Source organism: Thermobia domestica, chromosome 5 (genome assembly GCF_964235325.1).
Source record: "Thermobia domestica chromosome 5, izTheDome1.hap1.1, whole genome shotgun sequence".
Classification (NCBI taxonomy): Eukaryota; Metazoa; Arthropoda; class Insecta; order Zygentoma; family Lepismatidae; genus Thermobia; species Thermobia domestica.
The window spans coordinates 277450852-277467520 of record NC_137458.1 but is presented as its reverse complement, the minus strand read 5'-3'; the positions used below and the strand labels follow the sequence as shown (position 1 = coordinate 277467520).

General features: G+C 35.9%; 1 protein-coding gene across 4 annotated transcripts in view; it reads left to right on the top strand.

Moving 5' to 3' along the window:
* LOC145686642 (phospholipid-transporting ATPase ABCA3-like) overlaps positions 1-16669 on the top strand; it is a 274059-nt gene that overhangs the window by 69206 nt on the left and 188184 nt on the right. The window contains exon 1 of one of the 4 annotated variants that reach the window (XM_081760120.1): positions 5632-5803. The exons of the other annotated variants lie outside the window; for them this stretch is intronic. The gene's annotated coding sequence lies outside the window, so the exon portion shown is untranslated. Of the gene's footprint in view, positions 1-5631; positions 5804-16669 lie in introns of those variants that run through there. 4 annotated transcript variants of the gene reach the window in all.

Below are 16669 nucleotides of genomic sequence, written 5' to 3'. Positions count from 1 at the left end.
AGGAATAATAGTAGTAATAATTATTATTATTATCTCGTAGAAGATTAAAAGATAATTATCGCTCAGGTCATACCTTCACAAGAAGAAATGTGACATATGGAAAGAATATTTCGGTTTTGTTTAATGTTGCCCACGAGAAGAGGAATTTCTCATCTCGTTTCTAAAACATACAAAATAACATGAGAATTAACATTTTACATTCGAGACGGGACAAGGTTCACTCAAATAATCGTCTCGCTTTGGAGATGAGAATCGAGACGAGACGAAAAGTATTGTAAACATGTCTCGTCTTGTCTCGATTCTCAAAATAGTGTATGTCCATTCTTTAAGTAACAATTGCTCTGTAGACTGAATCTTATAGGTTATTTCGTTACTTTGTGTTTCAGAGCTCATGGAATTATGGTCTGTGTAGGTACTTTTGTAGCAAAGCTTTTATATTTACCTCTGAATATTCTAAAAATTAGTTTATTATATGTCTTATTGTTGCGTGATATTCAGTTATTTTTATTACAGTTATTTTCCTTAAAACATGCAGTAGAATACTTTCTACATGAAACTTTAGTGGAACGCTCTAGTTCAAAATTTTGGTAGCTGCACAGGTGTGCCTTGAAGGTACGGAACCCTTTCCCTGAAATCTCTAATTTTCACTAAGTTTTCCCAAATTAAGGGCAGGTTTAAAACTTTTAACAGCATTATTATTATTATTATTACAGAATATTTGAGACCTCAATATTAAGTACTATTAAAATGCAAATAAGAGTACTGAAGTTAAGAAAAATAAAAAGAAATTTTTTGGAATCTCTATAAGGATGAATTGCTTTATAAGAAATACTTTGAAAGGAAAAAAAAAGGGTAAAGGGTGTCAGCTCCTGAATAATACGACAATCGAACCTTCGGATGCCTTAACAGAAATTAAGTAAAATTTGTCTTAGTAACACCCTTTCTTTGGGTAAAAGACTTTGGATTATGTATGCGTTATATTGATATTTTAACAAAACATGCATGCAAATAAAAAAAGAATAGTTCCTATTTACAAAATTTAGTTGAATAGATATAAGAAACGTTTTGGAAGTGGCAACCGAGATTATTATTATTATTTCTAGTAAGAGTGGAAGAACTTAGAAACAACTCCACAATGATACAATAACGTTTCAGACACACTTATGACTCATACTTTGTGTGTTCATGGATTGTTTGCTAAACACACACGCCAAGCTTTCAAAGAGTACGAATCGAGATTGTAGAATATGACGTCATGTTGTTAGTTTTTCCCTTGTGTAGGAAGTCGTTTCAATACTAAATTGTAAGAACGAGAGAAATTGACTATTTTTCATGTTATTATACATCACAAATATCTACATTCTAAATTATATTCTTTTTCTGAATATCCTCGGACGAACTCGAACCGCGGAATCCTAACTTACGAAATGAATGCTCAAGCCACTACCCTAAGACTGCTGTGTTAAGTAAGAGTCAAGATACACTCGTCTATGTAGCAAATTGCGCACGTTTAGGATTCCAATATTTTATTAACGATGAAACACTGATCTCCGTCATGAGAAAATTCTATAGTGCAGAGAATTCAAATTTAAATTAGAAAATACCTACAAACACACAAGAACATGAAGGAGAAAGTGGTCTTAAGAGTAATTCGAATCCTTAACCTTTAGTCTCAGACTACTCTTTATTCTGATTCACCGAAAGTGTCTCCGTAATTTATCTCCATTAATACGGTTATTCTAGTTTTACAGTTCTTTCCAGTAACCTTGAACGACAGGGACACGAACACAGATACATCGAGGACATTTAATATTTCAAAGGCTCTCCCACCGGGAATCGAAAGTGAGACCCCGCCTACTAAACTATCTGATGGGCGGGGTACCTGGTTCGTTGCAAACGCAAGTAAGCTTGACACGGGCATCATCGTGCTCGTGGGTTTTCACGGACACTCCCACTTTCTCATTCCACCAATTCGTACATCATAATTCACTTGGTTTGTTGTCTTTGTTGTTTTGAAACACCCGTTATATAGATCACACACACACACACACACACACACACACACACATATATATATATATATATATATATATATATATATATATATATATATATATATATATATATATATATATATATGTAGAGTGTTAATGAACTATATCGAGAAATCGGAAGAGGTGATTCGTCACACCAAGATGATAGAAAAAGTTCGTATGGACCTAGCTGCGAAAAGTGCATATTTTCAGAGCTAGGGCTGTTCAAAATCGCGAAAAAGCTAAATTTCAACAGGCCCTTTTTCCAATTCCAGAAACTGTTGATGTTGATCGTTATCAGCGTAAAGGAAGTTATGCATACACAATTCAAAAATGCATATTACATCAATTTTCAATGGTGTGCAAAGTATTCCATGCAGGGTATCATTCTCAAATATCCTCTCAATAGAGTTTTCAGATATACCTTGATTGCAAGGAGGGTTCAAAGGAGACAGGAGGTAAGCCTTGACAACAATCGACATCCAGTGCTTCGGAAGGAAGTCGGAAGTGTTAGGAACCTGCAGCTCTATTGTTTTTGTGTTCCGAATAATGTGTGATGCGATGTATTTCGTCACGGTATTTTTCACGTTTTCTTTACTTCTAAGCGTGAAAGAAAAACATTCGGTAGCATTCTTTTTTCGGTGAAGAGAGACCGTGCTGTTGACGTTTCTTAACACTTCCGACTTCGCGCCAAAGGATTCCGTGTTACAGCTGCCAAGGCATATCGTTTGCCTACTTTGGACCAATCATAAAGTCAGAGCATATCTCAAAATTTGGTTAATGGCATGTCTGGGAATTTCACCCTGCAGGAAATACTCATCACACCCATTGAACATTAATGAATTATGCATTTGAGGATTGTGTAGGTATGACTTCCTTTACGCAGATAAGAACCACCACTCCACGATTTCTCGAAGTCGAAATAGGGCGTTTTAAAACCTTTTTTTTTTTATTTTGGACAGCCATAACTGAAATTATGAAATTTTCCCAGAGGTCCATAGGAATTTTTTGACTTATTTTGATGTGAGGAATCACCTCTTATAGTTTGTCGGTCTAGTTCATTAGCACCCATTATATGGACGGAACATATATATGGACGGAAAGAGCGGACTATAGAGGTTTTATCTCCAAATTTGAACTACATAATGACAGTTGATTTCACGAGACAATAGGAACATCAACTAGAATCTAGGTACTAGATGTGTTCCACCATAGTTGGAGTGGGACAGGCCAGAGTTGGCTTGGGTCAATGAAAACTTGACCCACGACCCACCGTGGCCCACTCTGACCCCCATGATCCATCACCCACCGTGACCTACTCTGACCTACCACCCCCATGACCCACTCTGACCCACCGTGACCCACCACCGACCATGAACTACTCTCATCCACTGTGACCTACTCTGACTCACCAAAATCCATCGTCATCAACTCTGAACACGATCCACGGCCTCTTCTCTACTGACTAAAGAGTTTACACTTGTAATAAAACAAGACTGTGAAATTGTCACTAATCGGAGTTTGAATTTCTAGTCAATCGCTCAAGCACCACTCTGTTACAATAACGGTGGATCTGACCTTTACGATATAAAATGGTAAAGTGTTTGTCAATGAGGAAATTGAAACAGCTCGAGGTGGGGGGAAATGAGTGTGTGCCTAAAATATACTTGTACTAAGAAAATATTCTTGCAAGTGTTAATTTATGAACGCAGGAAAACACACTTCTATTCGCAGGAAAATATTCTGTATAAAATGGAAAATGTTATGGTTTCTCAGTTCACAGTATTTTTCTCACAAAAGACTTGAAAAATCAGTTTTTCATAGTATATAAAGGTGCTCGGGTACCCTATGTGAGAGCATCTCCATAAAGTATGCTCATATTGTAATTTGTGTAATCACTAAAACACCACGTTAAATTTAAGTTACAAATATGCATAATTGCTATTATTATGAATATTTATTCAAAAAGTAGTTTACCTAAAGCAAAGAAGAGACTTACTAACAATTAGGTACAAAGTTGAATAACACAAATAAGCCATTAGTAATACAAGTATACATTTTCCATAACTCGTAATTTTCGACCTTAAATCTGAAATCGGGTTTATTTCCTGTTGGCACTTTTTCGTGGTAAATCATCCGCAGTGGAATGATGCCCATCCTTCAGCCAAGAAATAACTAATTAGCTCGTCTACTTCGAGCTTGTTATAGCGGTGGGCCATTAATATTGATGAACAACAAGTTAGAAAATGTTTGAGCCCTTAGTCTATTTCTAATATGAATTTTAGGCCAATTTTTCTCACAACTTTATGGGTTGATTGCCCTGTGCTGTAAGCGCTCCATATAATAAACATAAGCTTCAGCAATTATTATATTAGAAAGCAATGGATATCTGAAGCGAAGCACTGTTTTTTTATTTCTGTTTTTTTCTTCAATAACATCGATCGTTTTCGATCATTTTTGCAAACCAACTCACTACCAATTTTCCATATATAGAAAGTGCCATCCTCCATAAAGGAGAATTTAAAAAAATGCTAGGACACATTCTGTTTATTTTCAATAAAGAGTTAATACACTAAATTTCAGCTCCGGGCTTTTTAGATACTCATTATTTTTCTCAAAAACTCGGATCCTCACTACCTCCTTAGGATATTATGCATTATAATGAAAGCATTATAACATTCCAGTTTGGATTAAAGTCTAACTATATACCAAAAGTAATTTTATTTGACTTTGCAATTTGACCGTGGTTATCAGGCACACATAGTTACCTTCAATTTTTTATATAATAATTTATATATTACAGTGATTCAAAAATGTATTTTTTCCAGTAGTTAGCTCCTCTAAAAACTCTCAGGTCTCGAAAGCCAAGTAGTAGTATAAGTCCTATTGCTATTATTACAATTAAAAATATCAATGTTCAAAAGTGCCTGAAGTTCTTTTTTTCACTTGGTTAGATATATACTCACCTCAGGTAAGTAGACAGGAAGAAATGGAAAAGGAAGGGAAATGAAGGTCTTGAAAGTAAAACGAAGACAAATTTACCAGTCTTCAGAAGATACTCTCTACAATGCAGTGAGCAGAGTGGGTCGATAGATCATAATGTGTCGGTGGGTCGCAGTGGGTCATGGTGGGTGGTGGGTCGCAGTGTGTCACGATGGGTGGTGGGTCGCAGTGTGTCATGGTGGGTGGTGGGTCGCAGTGTGTCACGGTGGGTGGTGGGTCGCAGTGGGCCACAATGTTAACCCACGACCCACTGACCGACCCAGAAAACTTGACCCACTGACCCACTCCATCTCTGGACAGTGGGTTGGTGGGTCAAGTGAGTCGAGTTTTCTGGGTCGGTCAGTGGGTCGTGGGTTAACATTATGTGACCCACCACCCACCATGACCCACTGTGACCCACCACAAACCGTGACCCACTGCGATCCACCACCCATCATGATCTACTCTGACCCACCGACCAACTCTGCTGACTGCAATTGTAGACAGCATTTTCTGAACAGCATATTTTTCTTCACCCTCGACCCTAGACATAGAAACTAAAACACGTTTCTGGTTGGTTGCAGTTTGCGATTGTCCAAATCTTCTGGTGTATATATTGTGTCTTATAGTAGCAATAGAAGAAAATTGTCACTTTGTTGGAATTAAAGAAGAACATTCAAGAAGCACTTGAGGTTACATTTATATCATGGCAGTCAAGGTGGAACAAAACGACTACCTACTATTACTACTTATACAGTGGAATCTTATAGCAAAACTGCACACGTAAGGTAAGTAAATCACTTTTTTTAGTATTATATTTTTATAAAAATATAGAAGTTCCTTAGCCCGGGTTTGAACCCACACCAAAAGTAATTATAACTACTAGCTTATTGCGCTAGTACGCTCGCCCACGAAGACCACCAATAACAGCCATTTGATTTCTGCTATATTTATGGTACGTAGTGAGAAACTAATAATTCCAACTCACCAGAACTGCGTATTTAGCTTCTATGAGTAGGGTCGAGTGTGACTTAAAAATATGCTTCTGAACAATTCTGAATTTGTCCACGTTTTTACTTTCAAGGCCTCCATTTCAATTTTTCATTTGTTTTTGTTTGCTTACCTGAGATGAGTATCTCTAAGTCAAAAAATAAAATTTGAGGCATTTTTGGATATTGATATTTGTAATTATAATAAGAGCAATTGGACTTATACTACTACTTGGCTTTCGAGAGTTTTTAGAGAAGCTAACTACTGGAAAAATACATTTTTGAATCACTGTAATATATAAATTATTATATAAAAAATTGAATGTAACTATGTGTGCCTAATCATCACGGCCAAATGGCAGTCAAATGAAATGAAGTTTGGTATATAGTTAGGCCTTAATCCAAACTGGGATGTTACCATATTGCTTTCATTATAATAACTTCCTAAGGGATACTAGTATTACGAATTTTTGCGAAAAAATTGAGTATCTCACAAGCCGTTCAACGTACGGAGCTGAAATTCAGTATATTAACTCTTTAGGTCTATTGAAAATGAACAGAGCGTCTTCTAGTATTTTTAAACTTCTCCTTTATGGAGAAGGGCGGCACTTTGTATATATGGTCAATTTATAGTGGGTTAGTTTGTAAAAAAACCGAAAAGGATCGATATTACTCGCAGTAGAGAAACAAACAATACAGTGCTTCGTATCATATATTCATATATGCTTACAATGCGCTTTCTACTATAATAATTGCTGAAGCTTGTTTATTATATGGAGCGCATAGAGCACAGGGCAATCAACCCATAAAGTTGTGAGAAAAATAGACATAAAATTTGTAATGTAAGCTTCTGTAAGTTGGTCTACTTACCTTGATTTGGGACTTCATAATCTCATCCGTTTTTCTACTGAAAAGTATCGACAATTCAACAAGGAAATAATTAGACCATAATAATTGCAATTCATCCAATTTTCATGACAAACACTTTACCATTTTATATCGTAAATGTCAGATCCATCGTTATTGTAACAGAGCGGTGCTTGAGCGATTGACCGTAGAAATTCAAACTCCGATTAGTTAGAATTTCACAACCTGGTTTTATTATAATAGTCGGTAGAGAAGAGTTCGTGGATCATATGTCAGAGTTGATGACGATGGGTGGTTGTTCATGGTAGGTCGTGAGTCAGAATGGATCACAATGGGTGGTGGGTCAGTGGGTCGTAGGTCAAGTTTTCATTGACTCACGACTCGGTTAACTGGTTTGGGATCGATTTAAGTTTGAAGCAGAATGTGTCCGTTTATTTCAGAAAACGAACCGTAATTGGTTGAGTTTTGTTTGAAAACAGACACTATATTGCCACTTTTCAGAATATCCGTATATATTTTGGAAAAGTTCCAAACGATATGTAATAGTTTCGTTTTAGGTTAAGGTATTATGAGTCTGCTGTTTCACTTTTGAATGGAATTACGATCCCCCTTGTTTTCTCTTCTACATTTTTTTTTTTTTTGAAAACACGTTAATGAGCAATAGCAAATACAAATGTTTTTCGGTTCGGATCTGTTTGGGTTAAAAGCTTGAAAATGTAATCTTTACGTCTAATGTCCCACGATTATGCCTGTTTGTTTGAGGGAGACTGTGATTAAACCAAGTGAATTATGATGTACGGATTGGTGGAATGAGAAAGGGGGAGTGTCCGTGAAAACCCACGAGCACGATGATGTCCGTGTCAAACTTACTTGCCTTTGGAATGAACTAGGTACCCCGCCGATCAGATAGTTTAGTAGGCGGGGTCTCACATTCGATTCCCGGTGGGAGAGCCTTTGAAATATTAAATGTCCTCGATGTATCTGTGTTCGTGTCCCTGTCATTCAAGGTTACTGGAAATAACTGTAAAACTAGAATAACCGTATTAATGGAGATAAATTACGGAGACACTTTCGGTGAATCAGAATAAAGAGTAGTCTGAGACTAAAGGTTAAGGATTCGAATTACCCTTAAGACCACTTTCTCCTTCATGTTCTTGTGTGTTTGTAGGTATTTTCTAATTTAAATTTGAATTCTCTGCACTATAGAATTTTCTCATGACGGAGATCAGTGTTTCATTGTTAATAAAATATTGGAATCCTAAACGTGTGCAATTTGCTACATAGACGAGTGTATCTTGACTCTTACTTAACACAGCAGTCTTAGGGTAGTGGCTTGAGCATTCGTTTCGTGAGTTAGAAGTCCGCGGTTCGAATTCGTCTGAGGATATTGAGAAAAAATTTATAATTTAGAATGTAGATATTTGTGATGTGTAATAACATGAAAAATAGTCAATTTCTCTCGTTCTTATAATTTAGAATTGAAAAGACTTCCTGCACAAGGGAAAAACTAACAACATGACGTTACATTCTACAATCTCTATTCGTACTCTCTGAAAGCTTGGCGTGTGTGTTTAGCAAACAATTCATGAACACACAAAGTATGAGTCATAAGTGTGTCTGAAACGTTATTGTATCATTGTGGAGTTGTTTCTAAGTTCTTCCACTCTTACTAGAAATAATAATAATAATCTCGGTTGCCACTTCCAAAACGTTTCTTATATCTATTCAACTAAATTTTGTAAATAGGAACCATTCTTTTTTATATTTGTATGCATGTTTTGTTAAAATATCAATATCACGCATACATAATCCAAAGTCTTTTACCCAAAGAAAGGGCGTTACTATGTAGCGTGATGAAGACAAATTCTACTTAATTTCTGTTAAGGCATCCGAAGGTTCGATTGTATTATCCAGGAGCTGACACCCTTTACCCCTTCCTTTCCTTCCAAAGTATCTCTTATAAGGCAATTCATTCTTATAGAAAGTCCAAAAAATTTCTTTTAATTTTTTTAACTTCAATATGCTTATTTGCATTTTAATGGTACGTAATATTGAGGTCTCAAATACTCTGTAATAATAATAATAATAATAATAATAATAATAATAATAATAATAATAATAATAATAATAATAATAATAATAATAATAATAATATTGTTAAAAGTTTTAAACTTGCCTTAAATTTGGCAAAACTTAGTTAAAAGTACAGATTTCGGGTAAAGGGTTCCGTACCATCAAGACACCTCTGCAACTACCAAGATTTTAAACTAGAGCGTTTCACTAAAGTTTCATGTAGAAAGTATTCTACTGTATGTTTTAAGGAAAATAACTGTAATAAAAATAACTGAATATCACGCAACAATAAGGCATATAATAAACTAATTTTTAGAATATTAAGAGGTAAATATAAAAGCTTTTCTACAAAAGTACCAACACAGACCATAATTCAATGAACTCTGAAACACAATGTAACGAAATAGCCTATGAGATTCAGTCTACAGAGCAATTGTTACTTAAAGAATGGACATACAATATTTCGTGAATCCAGACAAGACGGGAAATGTTTACGACACTTTTCGTCTCGTCTCGATTCTCATCTCCAAAGCGAGACGAAAATTTTGAGTTAGCCTTGTCCCGTCTCGCATGTAAAATGTTAGCTCTCATGTTATTTTGTTTGGTTTAGAAACAAGATGAGAAATTCCTCTTCTCGTGGGCAACATTAAACAAAACCGAAATATTCCTTCCATATGTCACGTTTCTGCTTTTAATGGTATGACCTGAGCGACAATTAGCTCCTAGCTTTTAATCTTCTACGAGATAATAATAATTATCATTAGTTTCTTATTATTACTATTATTGTTCCTGAAGATTTGATAGTTCAAGTATTGAAACATCCGAGTATTCAAATATCTGAATATAATAAAACGTATGTCATCACCGATCAATCGCCATCAAATATCCTAAAGTAAAAAAAAAATGTGGGACGTGGATTCGAACAAACATCTTGACCACTGCACCGCGATCGCAACGCGGTAAACGATTCGTCTTTAGTCTGGTTACGTTAGGTTTCTTTGTCTCCGCTTGCAAAGTTATATGTTATATTTCTTCGATTCGAAACGTCTTTCCTATTTCTTTTGTGAATAATCTTCGCCAACCTTTATATTAATAACCTGATTTGTTCTTAAACCTTTGGTTCACAAATTTGTTTTTTTCTCCACACGAAACTACAGATACACAGATTTAATTCTCATACTTTGCATTTGTTTCAAAGCAGTCGCCATTACCTGGTCAAAGACTTATGTCCGCCATGTTACAGATTAACCAACAGAAATTCATTTTCCGGAAGCGGAAGTTTCACTTTCCGGATTTCGGAAAATTATGAAATTCGGTAAAAATTCCGGAATTCAGAAAAAATCCGGAACTCGGAAAGAATCCGAAATTTAAAAAAAATCGAAATTCAGAAAAATCCAGGAATTCGGAAAAATTACGGATTTTTCCGAATTTCGGAATGTTTACGAAATCAGAAATTCCTAAAATCCGGATTTTTCCGAATTCCGGATTGTTTTCAAAATCGGGATTTTCCGAATTCCGGAACTTGTCCGGTTATACCTTCGGGAGTCCGGAAAGTAAAAATTCCGGAATTGGCCATCCCTAGTTCACACTCAGCCTTTCAGAACACTAAACTAATAGCTGTCTACAAACAAAGAAGTAATGCAAATCATTTTGTATCCTCCAATACGTCATGTATTAAAATCGGACAGCAGTTTCAGTATCTAACCAGAAATTGAATATATCTAGCTACTGGAAGTTGAGTTATGAAGAATTGTATTGTGTCTTATCTTTTTGTGTCTTATACAACCCTGCAAACCACTGAATGTCTAAACGGCTTTCGTTAAATTCAAGTTGTAGTATTCACAGTTACACATCCATTTGTGTCTATATGATCGGGTTAGTAAAGCTTTCTATATGATAGGGTTAGTAAGTCTTTCTCTGCTCTCCCGTAAAGTTGTGATACAATCTACTACAGAATACAGAACTAATTATCAATTTAACCAAAGTTGTTGTATTACTACACATCTGCTTCCGCCTCTGTCAACTCTGGTCGATCTTGTTGACGCGACATGTTTGCTTTCTATATCCTTGTCTTCGTTTAGTGAATTAGACAGTAATTATTCTGAATTATGTTACTGCGCATGCCTTGTAGATAAATATTTCTTCTGATGCCAATAATTTCCGTTTCGTCCAATCAATATTCCGTTCCTTATTTCCTGCATGAACCTCTTATTACATTATATGGAGAGCATGTAGGTCTAAATATCTCATGTATTACATATAGCATGTAGATTTAGTTACTACATGTAAGCCATTTGTCGACTTCCAGCAAAGAAGGAACACGTGATCACAATATACAACCCACGGAAATGATTGCTGTTAATACAAGTGGGTGAATGAAAAAAGCACTGGCTTCTCGTGCCGGCCACCCGAGTTCGAATCTATCTTGGCTTTTTTATCCAGTTGAGAGAAAATATTGTTTCTTTTCGTTACAGGTAGTCACTCTTTTCATATGTTCTGTCCTCCTTTGCATTTAAAAAAAGAAAACTGTCTATTCTTATTCGTTCTACGAATGATGGATCTCCTCTTTGATTCCATGTCAAACATGCGCAGGTAGTGAAAGACGCTGTTGATAATAATAATAATAATAATATTATTATTATTAATAATAATAATAATAATAATAATAATAATAATAATAATAATAATAATAATAATAATAATAATAATAATAATAATAACTATTACTAGCTGACTCATGCTAAATTTCGCACAATATAATTTAATATTAATATGTGAAAATAAGTAAGGGGGCTGGCGTACCCCTCATATTTTTTTCATGCGCCTTATGGGTCCACAGTGCCCAACGTTGGTCCCATCCCTCTACTACCTCCTGCTCTCGATATCAATTATTGACATTTTGCCTGTGGAGGGCTCTACTGTGGCAGCATGACTCCACATGACGATGCCTCGAAGGACGCTCTTAATTCTTATTTGGATTGAAATCGATTATTTTCATTTGTTTACTTTTTAATCAAGGTGTGCGGGGCTAGCGCCTGGACATATTTTTTTTCGATGGGCCTTATTTGTGCATAGTGTCAAATGTTGCTCCCATCTTCTACCACCTAGCGTTCTCTAGATATAAATTATTAATATTTTTCCTGTAACGGAGATATGGCGTTTCAATCATTACGTTTGATAAAGAATTGAGGAAGATACGGAGTTGCCATAAACAACACCATTTAGTGATTATTATTATTATTTTACTTATCACTTCTGTTGCTTAGCACTATTTCCAATGCAATGTGTTACTAAAAAAGAAATTAAATTATACTCCTCGCCATTTACGCTCTCGAACATAAAATACTTGATTTATAGTTTTCTGTGTTAGCGGAAAGCACATTTATTATACTATTCTTTCAAGTAAAACGTTTCACAAGTTACTTCACTTTCAATGTGTAACTTCACATCATCACTAACAGTCGTATTGTTTTGATAGGAAAATATTCCCTCCCCCCAAACCTGAGCCTGGCCGTAGCGAAAGGACGTGAACCTTCTTTAAATGACTAATCGGATCCAATACTTCAATAAAAGCAGATAAATCCCTCCACACCAATATTTTAATAAGAGAGGAAAAGTCACTCAAACATTGTGAATACCTATTTATGGGCCAAATTTGTTTCCTTGGAACTTTTTAAAAGTTTGTACTGTCGCCATTTTGAACATTTACATCTGATTATTTTGGTTAACGCATTCATCCAAGATATTTCAACACTTAATGTTTGTGCCAAGTTTAATCTTCATCCGCTGAAAGTTACGACAGTTGTTGCGTTCACAAAAAGCGTTATATATATACATACCTCTGATTACATTACCTGCTTCCTAGTTTTCATTATTTGACTTCTCTAATAAACGTCAATGGAATTTTTAGGTCATTTTCACTTAATATATGAAACGAGTGATATGATCTCTCTTGCCACCTCTCATGTGCACGACTCGTTCGGAGAAGTAATACTCCAGAAGTAGAAACTAAACACACGGTTCTTATTGGTTGATGTTATCCGTTTCTCGCCATGCAGCATACATATAACAGAAAGGAAATGTTAAATCCTGTCGCCGTTTGTAGCCGATTGTTCTAGTGTATGGGTTATTAAAGAATTTCGCTTTTGGCGTGGGTTCAAACCTGGTCGTAAGAAAATTTTCTTTTAAGAACATTTTTTTTTCACCTCATACTCTCCGCACAGAACCGAAGGATTATTATTATTATTATTATTATCAGTGGCGTATTACGATTTTGCTTCGGAGGGGGCTTTGCTAACTTTCGGGGGGGGGGGCTTTGCCTGAAAATATGAAAATTCAGCAAGATATTTCATATACTTTACTATAGTAAGTAAGATTTCGGTGGGGACTTAAGCCCGGAAGCCCCCCCTAAATACGTCACTGATTATCATACTTTTGAACTTGCACGGCGAAATTACTGTATAATACGATATCATTTCTGTAATTTTACTCCATTTTATGTTATTTAGTTTATTAGTAGGCACTAAATTGTCTGCAGGTCATCGAATAAATTAACTTCAGCATGCAATTTTGGTGGAAATATCATTACAGGAAGAACATTACCGGTTCGTTCCAAACATCAGGGCTGAACTTTGCAATATTTAGTTTATGATCTTGCATGAGAATATAGTGTAGGGGTGAAGTGCTGCACTTCTGACTAATACAGCTAATCAATATAGATTCAAATCCTTTTCAAGTTTTTTTTCCAAAGCAATCGTGAAGAATAAAAAAACACTACACAATTTGTTTAACAACCTTTGGCTAGCGTAATCAGTGGAGTATGATGGTTTCTGCAATAGGCATACTTCTGAAGAAGCTTGTCTATTGTAGAGACTCACATGTGTGAAATTCGGGAAAATTTCGTTTTTCCGATCACCACCCTCTGATACATACCCCTGAATAGATATACCTGCTTCCTCGTTTTCATTGTTTCACTTCCCTAATAAATGTAACTGAAATTTTTACCTCGTTTTTACTTAACTTCTCAAACGGGTACTACGCTATCTTTTACCACCTCTCACGTGCTTTATGCATTATTAAAAAAAATCATTCTACTTGTTGTGGATTCGAACTTATGTCCTTTGGATTTATAATCTAGCGTCTTAGCTACTACACCAGGATCTTTGCTTGGCAAGTGTTTAGTTGTTGGCATATTTGTTTGTATTTGTATTTTGCGTTCCCACTTCGACAATTTTTACTATTTTTTCTCCGTTTAGCAGCTGTTTCTGAATTTCTCGTTTGGTGTCGTAATTTATTTACACCATGCACTATTCGTACTCACAGTTTGTGCCCATCTGCAACGGCTTATTTAGATTGGGCTTCTCTTCGTGCCCCTCAGTAAACATTTGATTGATTTAATTCTCATACTCTCCATGGCTAGAGCACATGAATGCCAGGCTCAAAAAACAGATGTATTATCTGTTAGAAAAGTAAATGTACACCTGTTTTTTGAGTCTGGCATTCCTGCGCTCCATCCATGGAGAGTATGAGAATTAAATCAATCAAATGTTTACTGAGGGGCAAGAAGAAAAGTCTAATCTGAATAAGACATTGCAGAGGGGAACAAGCTGTGAATGCGCATAGTGCATAGTGTAAATAAAGGGCGACACCCAAAGAGAAAGCCAGAATCAGCTGCTAAACGGAGAAAATAGAGTAAAAAGTGTCGGAGTGGGAACATAAAATACAAATACAACAAATATGTCAACAACTAAGCGTGTAACAAGCAACGATCTTGGTGTAGTGGTTAAGACGCTAGATTACTAATCCAAAGAACGGCGGTTCCAATCTGTTCCAAGTAGTAGATATTTATTTTTTAAATAATGCATACAGCACATGAAAGGTGGTAAAAGAGAGCGTATTACCCGTTTAATATGTTAAGTAAGAACGAGCTAAAAATTTTGGTGAAATTTATTAGATAAGTGAGACAATGAAAATGAAGAAGCAAGTATATTTAATCAGGGGTTGTATCAGAGGGTGGTGACGGGAAAAACTGGAAATTTTCCCGAATTTCGCCCATGTGAGTCTCTACGATAGGCAAATTTCTTCAGAAATGTGCCTATTGCAGAGAGAGAGAGAGAGATGCTCCTGGAACTGAGAATGTGCTGCTTTCATTCAAATCAACGAGATGACAAATAGACGCTTACATAATAAGAATGCCGAATACAAACAGCCATAAAACAGCAAAGTAATAATTGCAAGCGTTATCACCTAAGGTTCCAAGATCCGAACAACATATCACTAATTTCCCGAATGCCAAAATATTGTGACTTACACAACTCCCCCTCTCCCCAAATGTGTCCTGTGAAAACAATCACAACTTTTGGGATGAGGGACCATATTGAGACTACAATATTAAACCATATAAGTAGACTTTTGGCAGATTCGTATTCAGTTATTTTTTCCACAATCAGTTTTATTGATATTCAAGACAGCAAAAGCACTATATTTGTTAACGACAAAGCGAAGTTAATGCAACACTGCATTACACAGTGAATCATGCATATTACACTCGTGAGTTTTGCTATGCAGAGGGTAGCCACCGAGGCACGCTGAATAACGCCTGAAGGAAACAGCGAGGACAGATAGCGATACAGTGAACGGATTACAGACATTTCAAGCAATGCATTACAGACATTTCAAGAGAAAAAAGGAAAGATCCCTCTTTCCACACTTCATGCTGTAGTTTTAACTTCCATTTCCCCATCAAAGTTACATGCCTAGATTATTATACAGTTCCATTACACTTAATTCAGGGCATTCAAACAACTTCGTTCTATGAGGGAAAACATAGAACACTACACTTATAGATATACATACATAGACAGTTAAGTAGTAATAGATGAATGCAATTAACCGCACATAATATCGATTGTCTAAATATACAATAGTTTCAAACAATTAGACACATAACAAACATTCACAATACCATTATAACCTATCATATGTTAATTCCACTTCACAAGTGGTAGAATGAAAACCGTAGTCTGACCGTGGAATGAAAACCGCAGAAAAAAGAATGATTTTTTTAAACTACAATTATGAACAGAAGTTAGTGAAGGAAACAATGAAATCAATGAAAGGAAGATGATCCGAGGTCGGATTTCGAGAAATAACTTGATAATGAGATGAAAAGAGAATTTTATAAAAGGAATGGTTATGATGCGCTAGAGACAACTTGGTTGCCTGTTTCGTCTCGTCATGTGAAAATGTCTCGTTTTAGAGAAGCGAAAAAAAGCCTGTGTTTCGTGTTGTGCAGTGGTGGATCTGGCTCGGGGGCTGGGGGCCTTGGCCCCCCACTTTCAGATTAACGAAAATAATTGAAGCTATTATGTATATAGTTTTGAAAGTTTATAGTAAGGTCATGATATACTTATTATAGTCTAAATTCAGGCAGCCCCCGCAGTTTTTACCTTCTAGATCCGCCACCGGTGTCATCTCGTGTTTCCGAAAGGAGACAAATTGTTATCTAGTCTCCTTTCGTCTAATTTTCTTTCGTAAACCTCATAATAATAGAAGTAAAATTAAAAGCCATGCGGCTTCGAAATGTAACGAAGTTTACAAATTAGAATTGATAATCGGACAAGAGAGAGCTATGGAATGCTTTCAAGACATTTAAAACGCGACGAGTCTAGACAAGGACCAGTCACGTCTCGTCTAAGAAAACGAGACGAGACAGACGCTTTGTCT